Source organism: Pinus tabuliformis, chromosome 8, assembly GCF_031772625.1.
Source record: "Pinus tabuliformis cultivar Carrire ecotype Pingquan chromosome 8, CPIR1, whole genome shotgun sequence".
Lineage (NCBI taxonomy): Eukaryota > Viridiplantae > Streptophyta > Pinopsida > Pinales > Pinaceae > Pinus > Pinus tabuliformis.
This window is the reverse complement of record NC_142294.1, coordinates 839,250,729-839,267,536: the sequence shown is the minus strand read 5'-3', so window position 1 is coordinate 839,267,536 and position 16,808 is coordinate 839,250,729.

Below are 16,808 nucleotides of genomic sequence, written 5' to 3'. Positions count from 1 at the left end.
TATTTAACTCATATTTATTATTAAAAAGAGTTAAATTTAAACCAATAGTACAATAGCCAATAAAGAACCAAAATAACATCAAATTGTTATATCTTTATTACTAAAAAAAATCCAATCGCCTCTTTAAGGGAGAACTTCCAATAAAGGAAATATCCAGCTACAAGTAACTTCACATGAAGCCTTATCATGTTACATTTCTTTATCCTTGTATTTCGATAGAGAACATTCTAATTTAAATTGGTAAGAGTTGCAATAAATATTAAATTTAAATTGCTTGAAAATATCATAAGTTTAGTAATCAATTAAATTTTATAAAAATATAAATTTTTAAGTTATGTTAAATCTAAATTAATTACACAGAGAGATGCTCTACAACTCAACATGGAAGATATGTTGTCACTTAACATTATATTTAAAAATAATAAAATAATAATTTAAATTAACAAATTAAAAATAGTAATAACAAAATAAATTAACGCCGGCCATAATTTCAATACTTCAATTTACACCTTAATATTATATAGCTTTATATACAGGTATAAAGTAACTACACATAAGAAAAAAATAACTTAGATTTTATTATGAGGAAGAAATGTAATGAGTAAAAAATATAATTTACTTTTTACTACAAGGAAGAAATGTAATCTTTTCACATGACAAGAAATTGTATTATTGATATCACATTATGTGTAATTGGTTCTATGTTCCATTTACATGTGATATTTAAAAATATATATATATTTATAACAAAAAATATTTTACTCACAACCACAAGTAAAATATTTTAATATCCATATTATTAACATAATTTTATAGATACTTTATATAGAGAAAAGTAAAATAATTTCAATTGATTTTTTATTATATTTTCAATTTACTGAAAAAGATTGAGGGAATTCTTATTCCATTAATAGTTGCTTTCTAATTCAATGTACAATGGATTTTTGTAATTTTTTCAATGTTTAATATGGATTTGATATGTAATATTTTACAAAATATTAATAATAAAAATAATATAATATATACACACAGGAAAATATTATGAGGGGGGATATTAACATTTTAATGTGGAGAACGTGAATTATAAATAAAATATTTCAATGTCAACTCCGTATATATTATACTAGCCTAATGCCATATCAATCTATGATATCAACCTAATTTTATAATCATAGTTTCAACCATACTAAACTTTGTAATTTAAAAAAATATCTTTGCATTTTTTTAAAGTAAGTCATTTTGCATGCAATTTCATATATAAAAGTTTGATATAACTTCACCAATACATAACCTATAATAAATATTATTTCATAAAAATAAACATCATGATGATAACCATCGAACAATTATAAACATCATATAAGATACACATTCAAATTGACTACCATCATTTAATTATATACACTTCTAGCACATATAAACGTCATTAGCTAGCACAAAAATCTAATAATCAACCAGAGCATCATCATTGTGATCACATCTAAAAAAGCGCAAACATCCTAATCTGACATCATCACCACACACATCGTCAAATGAATATAAATCTCATGTCAATTAACCGCTACCACATACACATCTATTTGCAAGCACATTAAATTAACATATCTAATATGACCTAACAATATACACATCAACCCCAATGTATAAATTGAGAACATAAACATGAACACAAAACTTGCACCATAAAACAACTACATCAAGTCAAATAAGTGGAATCACATATCTGATAAAATAGATGTAGTGCCAGGCTGGTTTGTAGTAGAAGACGATGGATAGTTAGCCATTGTATGATCAACATATGTCTAACTTAGATGAGGTGCAAAAGGAAGTGGATGGTCTACATGAGTATAAGGCGATGGATGGTCAACTACCTCTGCACCCTAAATGTGGTCTAGCGAACTGTATCACGGGGGGGGAGCTGGTTGGTATGATCTGTAAGGAGAAAAATGAGGCACATCCTCTAGCTATGGCATCTCATCATCAAGTGACTAACAAGGAGGTGTGACACTAGAAGGATCACCAACATGCTGAAGGCCATGATCCGATGGCGTGGTACTACCTTAAGCATAATGATCACCACCCTCATCATCATGATCATGATCATCACCCTAATCATGATCATCACCACCCTCGTCTAATGTATCTATAGCTACATGATGTTGGCATGCATCCGTCATTACTATTAGTACCCTACTAGCTCTGATGATATGATGCATAATAGACATCATCTCGCATGGATAGTCCCTATACAGAAACACGAATCTAGGATCCAAGGTGATATCTCAAAGCCTTGTAGGGGGGACTCCTGTATCAATCGAAACTCTAGCCAATCTATTGTAGCAGTCCATTCGAACTCAAAAACTAGGCCTACGACCTTGGCGGCCCACACCCGCTTAAGGATGTGCCTTAACCTCTTGGGCCTCACCCATCTCCTCATCTCCTCTGACATTCAGTGGGGGGGAGGCATGTCCCCATCAAATGTGTCAATATCTACAAAATATAGTACAGATAAATAATTAGACAATTTCCTTATACAATTTAATAAAACAAGTTAAATAACATGTTAGAATAAATTTTATTCTAATTCATTAAAATAAGAAAATTAAACTAATTGACCAATTTAAAGAAAACATTAATATTACCTCTATCATTTGGAGGCTCAACCATTGTGAAGAATATTTTGGGACACCCTCTCTGATTAATCCCCATGTATGGAAACTCTAACATGATAAACACAAGGTCATCCTCATTGGCTAGTAGCACCAGCGTCTTAGGAGAAATCCCTAGCCGAATAATCCTATACGCCCCTCTTGGGAATCATCTGCCCCCACATGCTCATCTATACCTCAGTGATCAGCCGAAGAGGGTGATGGTGAAACGTAGTCCTCATCTCCAGAAACCTCTCAAAAAATAAACAAAACAACTAGGAAGCAAAAGTGAAGGTCTCCTCCCATTTCGCAATACACGACATCTATATAATGACATGCAAAAGCGCCTCAAGGAAATTGTAGACCATCTGATGCAACATGGCACCTGAATCAAAGAATCAACGTAATATAAAAGAGGAAGTCAATGTGCTCCCCATCACTACTAGAGTGTGCAATCTTGGTGACTAATAATGAGAGGCACTTAATCTCTTTTGCAGCAAAAGAAGAAATCTTTAGCTGTTGACCACAATCTGAAAACCCGATAGGTAGATTGCATGAGCCATGACATATCTCTGAATGTAGGCAATCTTCCTCCTAGATACAACCCCATCAAGGACATAAGGAAACTAGGGAAAATCCTCCCCTCTCTTGGATAGGTTAGTGATAAAGTATATGTCCTCCTAAGTGGGCCTATACAACGCCGTAGGAATGACATGGAAAGCCTACTCCTTGATATTCCATCGGTGGATCATATGTGCCAAAAAGACATAGTGTGCCTTTAGGGATGTAGCCTCCTCATAGTAATTGAGGAGGTCTACATTCCTCAAGAGTTTTTGGGTCACTATAGTAATAGGGTGAAGATATAAATCCCTCTACCTCTCTCTGGCTTGCCATGTTTTGACCATATTTTATGGGTTCTCCTACTCCTCCTTATCCTACTAGTGCTCCCTCTTCTCATGTCTCTACTACATGCTTGACATATAAAATACATCATCCTCACACATAAACTAATTATTTTTTATTAAATGAACCATGTTTTTATAAATATTGAAACATAACTTTTAATTAAAAAAAATAAATTCGTGCACACAGATAACCTTTTCAGACCATTATATAATGTTTTGGTTATCCAATGTGCCGAGCTATTGATATATTTTAAGATACAAAATTTGCAGTGCATTTGGTAAATATAAACACACCGGGAGTGATGCATTGATGTAAAATATGGCTATATTTTAAAATACAAAATTTCTAGTGCATTTGGTAAATATAAACACACCGAGCATGATGCATTGACATGAAATTTGTCACATCAATATAGGTGTGTTTTAGTTTACAAAACACAATGCAGCAACAATGATGTGTTATGATCACACACTAACTTCACCCTATAACTTTAAAGGGCGCATGGCTATCAATGCAAGATGAATGTATTAAACAAACCATGCAGGTGAAAACAAAATTGAAAAGTAGTGGCAAATTTTTCCTAATTTACAATTTTAATGCACTAAAAAAATTAAATTACAAAGAAACGTAGAAATTACATTGACATTTTTCGTCGGGGAGGAATTATGGACGCATAATGGAGAAAAACAAATTTTAGGATGGTTTGAAAAAATTGAAAACTCAAACAGTGAGTACAGTACACAAGGATAGTGAGAAAGAGAAGCATCGATGACATGGCACTTGCATGTGGCAAGAGTGGCAGGCTATAGCTAGAGCCTATACCCTATTTTGATCACACATACTCTTTCTATGTACATACCTTCGTTTTTCTTGAATTTTTATGGCCTCGCGTTGCTAGTGTTTCCAAGGAAAGGGATAGCATGGAGTATGTGAATTAATCTACAAATTAAGGAGCATAGGAGAAATATTCTATTTTTTTCCAATTTACTATTAGGGTAAGTCAATCGTATTTCGAAAATAGTAGTCCAAGAAAAAAATTGATCACATTCCTATCGATGGAAGGGGTTTGAAATCTTGTTTGTTTCCATAGCTTTGTGGGATGTTCTAAAAGCTTGAATCGGTCTTGTGAAGTCCCAATATGGGTATTATAACCCAATAATATAGGTATTATAAAATTCATTATAGAGCCAATGTTAATAACTCTTGATTTTAAAAATTGGTCATAAGAATCGTCATAGCACTTGGCTTAACACTTATCAATTGTGTTTGGAACAAAACGTAAAATATTGTGATAACATTGCAATACAGTTATATCTTATCTTTGAAATATAACTCTAAGTTTACATGGTTCCTCATGATAGTCATGGGAGTATTATGATGTAATGTTTATTGCTCACACCATTTTATTGAAAATTAAATATTGTTGAAAGCACCATTGACACAATTAAAAAAAGAAGTCATATTTCAATTCTTTTGTTCAGTAACACCCTTACATATCTATTACATTGATGGTTGGTAAGGTGGGACCTTACACTTTGAACTGAACTGGTGTCCATAAGGATTTTATAAGAACCTAGAAAGGATCCCTACTGCAAATGAAATATTTGGCTTGGTAGTCGTATGGTAGAAAAAACTCTCCACAAAGTTGCATCCTTAAATTCAATCCCTTCTTTTGATATAACATTCATATTTCTCTCATTGGAGTAGAAATAAGTTACAGTCAACCATGCCAAATTTTGTCAATAATTCTACAATATATATATATATATATATATATATATATATATATATATATATATATATATATATATATATATATATATATATATATATATATATATATATATATATATATATATATATATATATATCTATATATAAATGAATATATGCTTTGGATTTTGATTTACTTCAATACCCAAGTAGTAGTGAAGATGTTCCATTTTTTTCATGTCAAAATCATTTTTCAATTGTTTCTTTATGGGTGCATTATATGCTTCATTGTTCCCTGTAATTGAAATATCATATACATGCAACATAAAATTTACAATATTTTTCTAGCTGTCTTAATAATCAAAGTTGCATCATCAAGTATTAACATTCTTGATTTTTCTTTTCATAATATGTTTTGTTAGATTTTCATTACATGTGCAAGGTGCTTACGTTAGGCCATACAAAGACATCATGAGCTTTAATACCTTTTCTTCCTAACCCTTGACAACAAATCCTTTTAGTTGAGACATGTAGACATTCTCCTTCAGGTCACCATTCAAAAATGTTGTCTTCACATCCATGTAATCAGTCTTCCAAATATTCTATGCAATCAAATAAAACATTGCATAATTGCTCATCCATTTTTCTATGGGGGTCCCACAGAAAATTTTCCTAATAGTCTATGCCTTGTTTCTATGTAAACCTCTTTTCTACAAGCCTCACTTTGTGCTTGTTAAGGGAGCCATTTATTTTTTACATGTTCTTTAGACCCACTTCCATTCAACGAGTTTCATTTGAGGTGAAGGATCCCTTAGGTTAAACTTAAATCGAAAAATGAACCATTATGATAAGGTAAACAATGGTGGTTTCTAGGCCCATAGTTGTGTTAGCCTATGAATTTCTAACTATTGATTTTGATGTAATGGAACCTTTAAATAGGATTGATAAATTCCATTAATATTTCCAGAGGTGAGTGGTTGAGGCTCACTTCAATATCTTGGTTGCGTTTATTCATTGATAATAATATATCTATTGATGTTGATCTTTCCTAATTGGATTTTCTTGTGTAAATAGCACATAGCAAACCATTTGTGTCTTCCTCTTTTGTTCACTGCATGTGCACAACATTTATTTTTTTCCATTTTTACAGATCATTTCAAAGTCATAACTCAACATATTAGTGACCCATTTTCGTTCTTCTCAATATAGCCTTTACTCCAAAAATTACTTCACACTATCATGATTTGTTTTTACTTTGAATTGTCTCCCTACTAGGTATGGATGCCATTTCTTAATTACATGTGGTATAGCCAACATTATTTCATGGATGGGTTTGAGTAAGTTATTTCTTTTACTTTCACTACTTTCAAAGAAAAGGGGACTTTCTTCTTGCATCAAAACCACAACAATTCCATAGCCTAAGGAATCAAACTCCATAATGAATATTTTTTTGAGGTCAAGTGTCACCAGGTAGAGAGTGTTGTAATTCACAATTATATTTAAAGGGGGAGGGGGGGAATCTATATAGTGAAAGTTATTACTTATTTAATTCCATTCAAACATCATAAAACATCAATGTCATAAAATAGAAATGTAACACAAGATATACATGGAAACACTTAAAAAAGAAAACCAAAAAATTAATTAATATGAAATATCTTCTATAAAGTACACTTCTTCAACCCCCATTTATTGCAATGTGATTGCAATGCGATCATGAAAGGACCATGATAGTTGAAATTATCATTAAACAATAACATTTATTGATAATCAGTTAACACAATCAAAGGTTGTACAACCTTGTAGATCCTTGTCCTAAGGGGAAACTTTCTTGCTTAATAATCTTTACCCAAATCTACTTTAATGCCTAAAGGTTGCTTTCCCTCTTTTCTTACATGAAAATCCAAAACCCATACCAGCTGATTAAATGTTGACATTGCTTGAATACTCTATGGGTCAGTTATTTGATAGGTCTTATGTGATGTGACTGGGTTTGAATCACTACAACAAAACACATAAATAACTTGGAATTTAGTGTATTTCAATTCAGGATTTGGACACCTCTTTTGGTGTAAAAAAGGATGCAGTCAGGAATTTTCATCATAGAACTAGAAATAGCATCATAAATCTCACTGGAAGTTTCACTGGAAATTACATCATAAATAGTGAGAAGCATAACAATAAAAATAACACCTAGAATATCACCAGAAAGAGCGTTGGGAATAGTTCCAGTTTTAGCACTAGAATTAATGCTAGGATTTTCTTCCAATTTGGCTTCTTGTTTGGCATCTTGTTTTTCTTCTAGTTTTGCTTCTTGTTTTGGTTCTAGATTTTCTTCTAGTGTGGCTTCCAATTTGGCTTTGATTGTTTCTTCTTTGTTTGCTTCCAATTACTGGGAATAGTGCCATGTTTGTCACTGGAATTTGGATTCAGTTTGGCTTCTTATTTGGCTTCCAATGTTCCTTCTAGTGTGGCTTCCAATTTTGCTTTGAATTTGGCTTCTATTGTTTCTGCAACCTTTTTTCTTTGAAAAATCATTATTGCTTTGCATATAGTTAAATTAATATGTTTCATTTCAATTTAATTAGTTAAATATATCATGTCTCTTAAATAATTTATATGAATATACAATAAGTCGTATAAATACATTTGAAATATTTTATAGGATAACATTTGTACATAATTTTTAGGGAAATAGACATTCATACAAATTAACAAAATAATTATACTTATTAAATCTCCATAAAAATAGAATCTACAACATCCATTATATATAAAATAACAAGATAATTATTGTAACATGATCATCATATATAATTAAAACAAGTGACTCAAATATCAATAATTTAAGTGAATTTGACAACATCCATTATGAGGAGTAAGTCAAAACCATCCTATGTAATAAATATGCATGCAAATCATCAGCCACTTTCAATATATTAAACTTAACGAGTCAATAATAATAAGATTATCATCATATATAACTAAAACAAGTGAAATTCACATATACTATGAGATCAATAACATGTGAAAATGATACATGTTCAATAGTTGACATAAGTCAAAGTGATACATCATGTACAAATGATATAAATAAAAGTGATAAATTATGTACAAAAAAATGATACAAGTCAATATCATATGTCATGTCCAAATGGTATAAGTCAAAATGACACATCTCAAAAATATACAACTCAATAATATGGTACTGGAGGCTGTGAAAATGATACATATGATAGTAACCATGAAAATTGGCATCGTAAAAGTACATAGATAATCATCCATGGTGCAATATATATGATTAAAATGTCACTGGTTGCTATCAACAACTGCCTCATAATCATCATCACCATCGTGATTATGATCATCATGATGATCATCATCTTCATCTATATCGAAATCGACCTCATTGTGATTTATATCTATGTCATCATGAGTGTCATATTCCATATTAGCATCAAACCCAACATGATATAGATCTATGTGATGAGGATCATTCAAATCTTCTACAAGATCCCTGTTCTACAAAAAAAAACATTTAGAATGAAAAGTTATTATTTATTTCATGCAATAGTTAAATTCTTTATTATATATCTAATATTACAACATATGTAGTGAGACAATAATCATATTACATCATATCAAAGTGCACATATGATAATTAAATTTGAAAGAAGTTACAACTAAGATGTGATTCCAATGATGTAAAAAATTTAACAATTCTAAAAAGTGTTAGTAAAGATCATAATTTTTTCTTATACAATTTAACTATCAATTGTAATTTCTATTACATAATATTAAGTAAAAATCCTCTCCATTTTGTGCTATATATACACTACATTTCCACACTCAAGTGAAAGGATGTTCAATGTTTCCTTTCAATGTTGAGTAGATATATGTAGTAAAGGTGTTGAAGATGAAATGGTTATGGGGAATGAGACTAAAGTCAAGCCTAGGTGGAGCAGAAGTATCAACAGGAATGGCACATGTGTAATTGTGACTGGTAGTGTTGACTCTCTAGTTGTAAGAAGTGGTGAAAGGGAACTTCCCTTTGTCTATATCACTTCCTAGAGAAATAATTGTGTTTGAAACTCACTTCTAGAATAGCTAAGAGATAGAGGGATTGTTCTACCCTAGGCTGAATCATACTGGTCAAAACAAGTCAAAGACTTGTGGGAGGATGAAGGAACTTGAAATTAGTCTAAGAATAAGAGAAAGGAAGGTGACTTAGAGGTGACCTAAGGTTGTCCTAAAAGGTTGCTACAGGTCTACACTAAAATTGTATGTTGTTTGTTCATTGCAACTTCTACAGGGTCAAAAAATTCCATATAGATGATTGTTCCAAATTATTTGTGCTTTCCTAATAGTTTGAGAACATATTCAAGGTAGAGTTTTCCAAGGCTAGTAATTAGGGTTCAAAGTAAAAATCAAGATAATCCTTGCAATCTATGAATTGGCATTATTCACTTCACAAATTGGGCATGATGTGCTTCTATTCATAGGTGAAAATATCGATTTTATATGTTGCAACAATTTGAAACTAAATAATAAAACTTACTTATGAAATAACCTCTTATTAATGAATTAGAATGGTGTTGGAATCCATTTGGAACTAGGCTTAAAACCTAATGCAAGCATAGTCAATTATGAGCTTTGTTGATCAAGAGGATTGATCCCAACCAATGGTTCTTTTAGTCAATTATATACAAGTTGAAGGTTGAGAATTGGTTATGTGAATTACATCCATGCATCATGGGTAGGATCCTTTAACTCACTTGAACTAACAAAGGATCCTTGAAATCAACTTGACAAAATTATGGTTTTGTAAATGATTTGCATTGACAACTGATTGATGAATTGCATGGAAGAAATCATTTAGTTTTAGATACATCATTGCTTTCTTTTATATTTATTTCTATAATGATCCATGTTGATGAGATAAACATGCCATAAGCCTATTGTTTATGGATTATATGCTATTAAAGCAGCTAAATTTTTGACCTTGAAGGATATGTAGCACCTTGAGGAGAAAATTGAGGGGGTAGAATGCAATTTTATAATGCTTGTCAAAGCTTAAAAGTGGTCATTCAAAGAGGTGTTTCTGCTGTCCAATACTACACCAACACATGGGGGATCAATAAAACAAATTCAGAAGCACAAACATAGGTAACAATGGATTGAGAAGCATATTTTGTAACAATGGATGTTGTAATAACAAGCCATTTCCTCTTGCTTATTAAATCTTGAAAGTGGGCAACCAAAGAGGTGTTTATGTCATCCAACACTACACCACCACTAGGGAGATCAAGAAAACAAATTGAGAAGCCCAAACATAGGTGACAATAAATTGAGAAGCATATGTTGTAGCAATGAATGTCATAATAACAAATGTTGTAACAGAAGATGTTGTAACAACGGATACCATAACAACATTTCAATGCTAAGTCTGTTGAAAATTTTGTAACAAATGATATTGTAACATCCATTACTGTTGAAAATGCAGAAATTATTGTAGAAGTTGATGCTATAAGAACTACCATTATTGAATCTACTGAAACAATGACCATTACAATGGATGACGGAACATCACATGATCCAACAATGGATGTTGTAACAACATATGTTGTGGCAATAGAGGGGGTAGAAATCCATTTCATCTTTCTTGTCATAGATTAAAACTAGACAACCAAAGAGGTGTTTCTACCATTTAGCACTACACTAGCACTTGGGGGATCACGAAAACAAATTGACAACCACAAACATAGGTAATGATGGATTGAGAAGAAAATGTTGTAACAAGGAATGTTGTAACAACATATGCCATAATAGATTTTGTAACAAGCTATTTCATCTTTCTTGTCAAAGCTTGAAAGTGAGCAACCAAAGAGGTTTCTATGCCACCCAACATTATACCAACACTTAGGGGATTAAGAAAACAAATTGAGAAGCAAACATAGGTAACAATAGATTGAGAAGCATATATTATAATAGCAGATGTTGTAACAAGAAATGCCATAAAAACATGTCAATGATAAATTAGCTGAAAATGTTACAACAATTGATGTTGTTGTTGTAACATTCTTTGTTATGATAAAATTTCCAAAAATAAAATAAAATTATGCACTTGTAATAAAATTATGCACAATGATATAATGTGATATATTATTTTTCTTCTTTTATTTTATTTGTAAATAAAATGGTCTAATCATGTGCCCAGTAAATATCATGCATCTCTCATTGGTGGCGATTAAATCTTGGCAATTAATAGTTCTTGTTTTATTCACGAACCCCCCCTACTTACCTGACATTTAACAAAGGGGAGTGGGAAAAATGTTGTTTTTTCAAAAGATATTTTTCAATGTGGAAACATCATATGAATTGTGCACTCCCCTTCACCTATTACTAGTTTTTGCCTACCTCCCCCGTGCAAAAAACAATTCTTGATTTTAGGTAATAAACATTTCCCACCATTATTTTCTTGATTTTTTTCCATTTAATTCTACATGCTCTCATTATCCAAATGTCAATTTCATTGCATTTTCACTCCTGATCATAATTTACTTTCTCCTGCCATTGCCTATTACTATAGCCTTTTCTTCGGTCACTAGATGTAGAGATTGAAGTACATAATTACAGTCAACCGTCAATGACAATTTGGAATACATCAATCCATTTTATAGATAATTATGTTCATTGCTACAAACCAATATTTTGACGGTTAGTTCAACTTAAGAAAAAGAGCCTGAGGTCTAGTCTGAAACCCTCCATGCTTAAACGACACAAAAAATTGATGATTTTCCCTTAGGTCATAGAGAAATCAAAATAGAAGACACTAAATTAGAGTTTGACCTATATGAATTGGATAATTGGGCTTTCCAAATATTTCAAGATAGTAGCGATGCGTCTTCTCTGTGGGAGTCATTTTCACCACTGTTCATATTTCCACAAAATCCTCTCTTTCCGGATTTCATGGTATGGTGTGTAGGTGGGTACTTGCTTAGTGAGGAAGCTATAATTGCACAAAACAGAAAAAACTTGTTTTCTGTAACTTCTGAGTCCATTTTAAAGACCCTGTGAATATCTTTGTCCAGCTCTTTTCACCCATTCTCTAGTGAAATATATCAGAAGTTAACCTTTGAAGAAAGAGGTTTTAGCTTTTAGTTATTCGTGATTGGAGGAATATGCAATCCCACTTACAGTCCACCATACCCTTCATTAGTGTTTCCAGATTTTTCAAGGAAAATCATATACATTGGTGTTGCATTTTAGGATATCAAAGTGATGAGAAAGTGGATGAAGGAGTTCTAGGTTTTTTGTCAACATTTTTTCCAAATAAGATACCACAAATTTTATTTAAATTCAATCAAATTTTATCTGAGGCCATTCATGACCAGTTCTTCTAATATGGGGCTGGCAAATATTTTAAATATCAACCAGTCATGGTTATACTTGTTTTTATCTTTTCATTCAAAGAGATTCCTAATACAATTGTAGAAGCAATATATTTAAGGGAATCTGTGGTCTATGATTAATTGGAATTCGTTATTCATAAGGATTTCTAAGGAATTTTCATAAAGAAATAATAATAAATCGATAAATTAAAAATAAGTCAAACCTATTGATTTGTGTATCGAACTTATGACCTTGAGAAAATAGCTTAAACCAAACAACAAGTGTGCTATGTGCGTTAACTGTAAATCTGTTGCCTTATAACCATATTTTTCATTGATGCATTAGTCATGGATTTACAAAAGGAAAAATACAATACCTTATGTTGGCTAAGTTTTCTTTCTAATCACTTGAAATTTGGTGGCCCATAAAAGGCTATGTCAGCTCATTAATATATATATATATGTGTGTGTGTGTGTGTGCGTGTGTGTGTGTATATATATGTGTATATATATATATATATATATATATAGATATGTATGTATGTATATATACATACATATATATACACACATATATACATATATATATATATACATGTGTGTGTGTGTGTATATATATATATATATATATATATCTATGTGTGTGTATATATATATATGTATGTATATATACATACATACATATACATATATATATACATACATACAAACACACACACACACACACACACACACACACATATATCTAGATAGAGAGAGAGAGAGAGAGAGACTTTGAATTCGATCATTTGCTTGTGTTTCTATGATATATTTGCAACTTCCACATTTTGGAAGAAAGTTGAGGGTTTGTAACTTGATGGATCTACTTCAAATGTAAGACATATGAGTATGTCTCAAGTCGATACCTTCATGAATTTGAGTGCTTGATCTAATTGCATTAGTTCTCTTTTTTATGTTTTATTGCACTGTGTTAGGGCTCTTAATCCTAACCCTTGTGAACTTTTCCCTTCAACAATGACCTTCTCTGGTAAAACTTGTTGGCCCAAAAGTTACACTAAGGGGGCGGGAGCTGAATTACTGTAAATAAAATTTAACAATTTGACAATATTAATCAATCATACATTTATTTAACAACAATTGTATCATCGGTTATCATAATGCATCACCTCATAAGTAGCATAAATAGAAACACATGAAAGAAACACATCATAAGGAGACATAACACATTTTTGGTGTAAACCAAAGAGAGAGAAAACCCCAAAATCTTCCTCTAGTGAGTCTTCAATGCATTTACATCAATTTGCAAGCCCCAACTAGCAGGATACGACTACCACCAAAATATGCAAGATGCCACTTACGGTAGGCTACAACCTAATTAAGACATTGAGCTTGAGAATGAAATTAGCTTCTCACTATAGGCTAAAATATAATTGAGGCTCCAACCTCATTTCTATACCTCTTTGTGGACTTCTATTTCATCTCATTTTCAAAATATATCCACTATCATCATATATCACTAAATGATAATTAATTTCCTAACCATTACATATAGTGAGTTCCACTATCTCTTCCATACAACCTACAACCACTACATCACCATACAACCTGCAACTGCTATCTTATAACCTACAACCAATGTACTACTACACAACTAACATTGAAATGGTCACACCAATCACTTTTGTTAGTTTCCATACTACTTTCCATATTTTGATTCAACTAGAACTTCAATATAGTCATTCAAACCCTTCCTTGAAACTTGTTTACATCACGTGTTCAAAACACGTTGCAACATGCTTATGAACCCTCCAAAAGATCACAAGATATTTTGGTCATCAAATAAGTCAAAATTGCATCACACCCCTCTAGTGGCATTAATATTAAAGCCTTTATCACCAAACTTTTTACAAATTTCAATTTCGAAAAATAATGACTCCAAAAACTTAAAGTAACAATAATAAAGCATAAACTAAATAAAATTTTCTATAGACTACTCTACTGTGGGCGTTTTCAATAGACAAATAGGTTTAAGCACTGGTCAATAGAAAGTACTAATCATTTGACAAAATGGTAATAATAAATAAATTAGAAATCCTATTGATTTGTGTATTAAACCTATGACTTGGGAAAATCACTAAAACCAAAATCCAAGTGTGCTACTTGTGTTACTTCAAAACATATTTTCCTTCTATCCATATTTGTTAATGATGTATCATTCATGGCTTTACAAAAGCAAGAATACCATACCTTTATGTTGGCTACGTTGTATTCATAACCACTTGAAATGTGATGGTCCTCAAATGGATATGTCAACTCATGTAACAAGACCTGCCAATGTAGGGCCAGCTAAGTATGTTCTTAGAATTTCAACCATCTAGCATAGGTTGCCACATAAATTATTTGTTGACCAGTGAATGCTATGTGTTTTCCATGTTGGATCTTTCTATTTATGACAATTTTTCTGTCATCTACGACACGATATAGCTTTTTCCAGATCAAGAGTTTTTTTTGTCTATGGTGTAATGGACCAATCAACCATAAGTCCATGTTGCACAAATAGAGTTGTTCATGTAATCCTCTATGACATGTCAATTTGATGCCAAGGCTTTTCAACGACTTGTTTAACCGAAAATTATTTTGCGGTAAAACATATCATAGCCATAATCGTAGTGAGATTAATAAAACTTTGGTCAAAACTAAACCAAAAGTGTGATCACTAACATAACAATGAGCTTGTCAAACCCAAGCCACAAATGAGGCAACCAAAATTTAACTGAAATAGAGTAATATTGCACAACGAATACTTATTAGTATGAACCAAAGACAATTATGTATTAGTCTTTAACTACGAATAAAACTCAAAGATCAAATAGATTTATATCTATTTCATTGAGATTGCATTATTTTAACTAAATTTGTATTCAAATATCTCCATGAGGTTAATGGAACCATGGACCCAAGAATTAGTTACAAGAAGCTTTACAATTTTTCCAACAACCCAAAACAAAAATATCACACTCAAATTGACCAAAAATCGTTAGTTCCAATTTGTTCAATAGATCTTTTGATCACTCTACAATAAAAGAGATATTAGACTTTGTTCACTAACATATCGCACATCTACATCTCTTTTGAGCCTTAGGTATATTATGTTAACAAGGAAACCAAAAAATATATATTTTTTCATTGAATCAATACTCCATAAAGACCTCAAAATTAGATGTTGCTACAGATCTGTAATTAGTTGTGGATATTCCACTACACTGTTCATCACAAAAGATTTGATAAAAATATATTAAAACACTGAAATTTTCCACTATTACAGTTTTATTAAAATTCTAGATTTGTAGATTTAACTATGATTAGTGCATGCATGTGAATCAAAATTATGCAAAAAAGTAGAGAACAAGAAAATAAGCACACACACACAAATAAGACACAAGATATTCTCTCTAGGAAACCCTTTAGGGAGAAAACCCAACTAGAAGGTGAGGTTTCTTCACTCTCTTTCTCTATTTGGAAATATGAATGCAGGTACAAAGAAGTAATGCTTGTGGTTGTGGGCTACTATATTTCACAGATCATCTATGTGCTCTCTACATCCTATCATTCTTGGCTATCTTTTCTCAACTATGGAACAAAATTCTCTCAAAAGAATCAAATTCATCTTCCTTTTTGTGGTCTAGTTATAACATAGCTCGATAGCCCACTGTGGTTGATTTTGACTACATTAAATATTAACCAGAGTTACAAAATAGACTATTCTAGATTTTCTTACATAATAATCACACGGCTAGCTCCTTTTCCATGAATAATGGGGGCTAACAAGACATCCTCCTGAACTATAAGTGTGAAAACAGGAAGGTCAACTTCTCAGTGGCATAACTTTTGTATATGGACTCTAATTGATGTGCTTCTTGTGTCGTTGGAAATATATTTGTGTGTAGAATAACATGGAGTGGTGAAAAACTATAGAAATAAAGTCTTACCCCCCCAAAAGCATCAGTTTATGCCTCAAAATTCTCTTGAAATGTTTCAAATCTCGTATCGCCATACTATGCATTGTCGGTATGATTCCTCCTTGTTTTCCACTCCAACTGTATCGATATGGATGAAAAATAATACAATGATCCAATCCAGATAACACCTC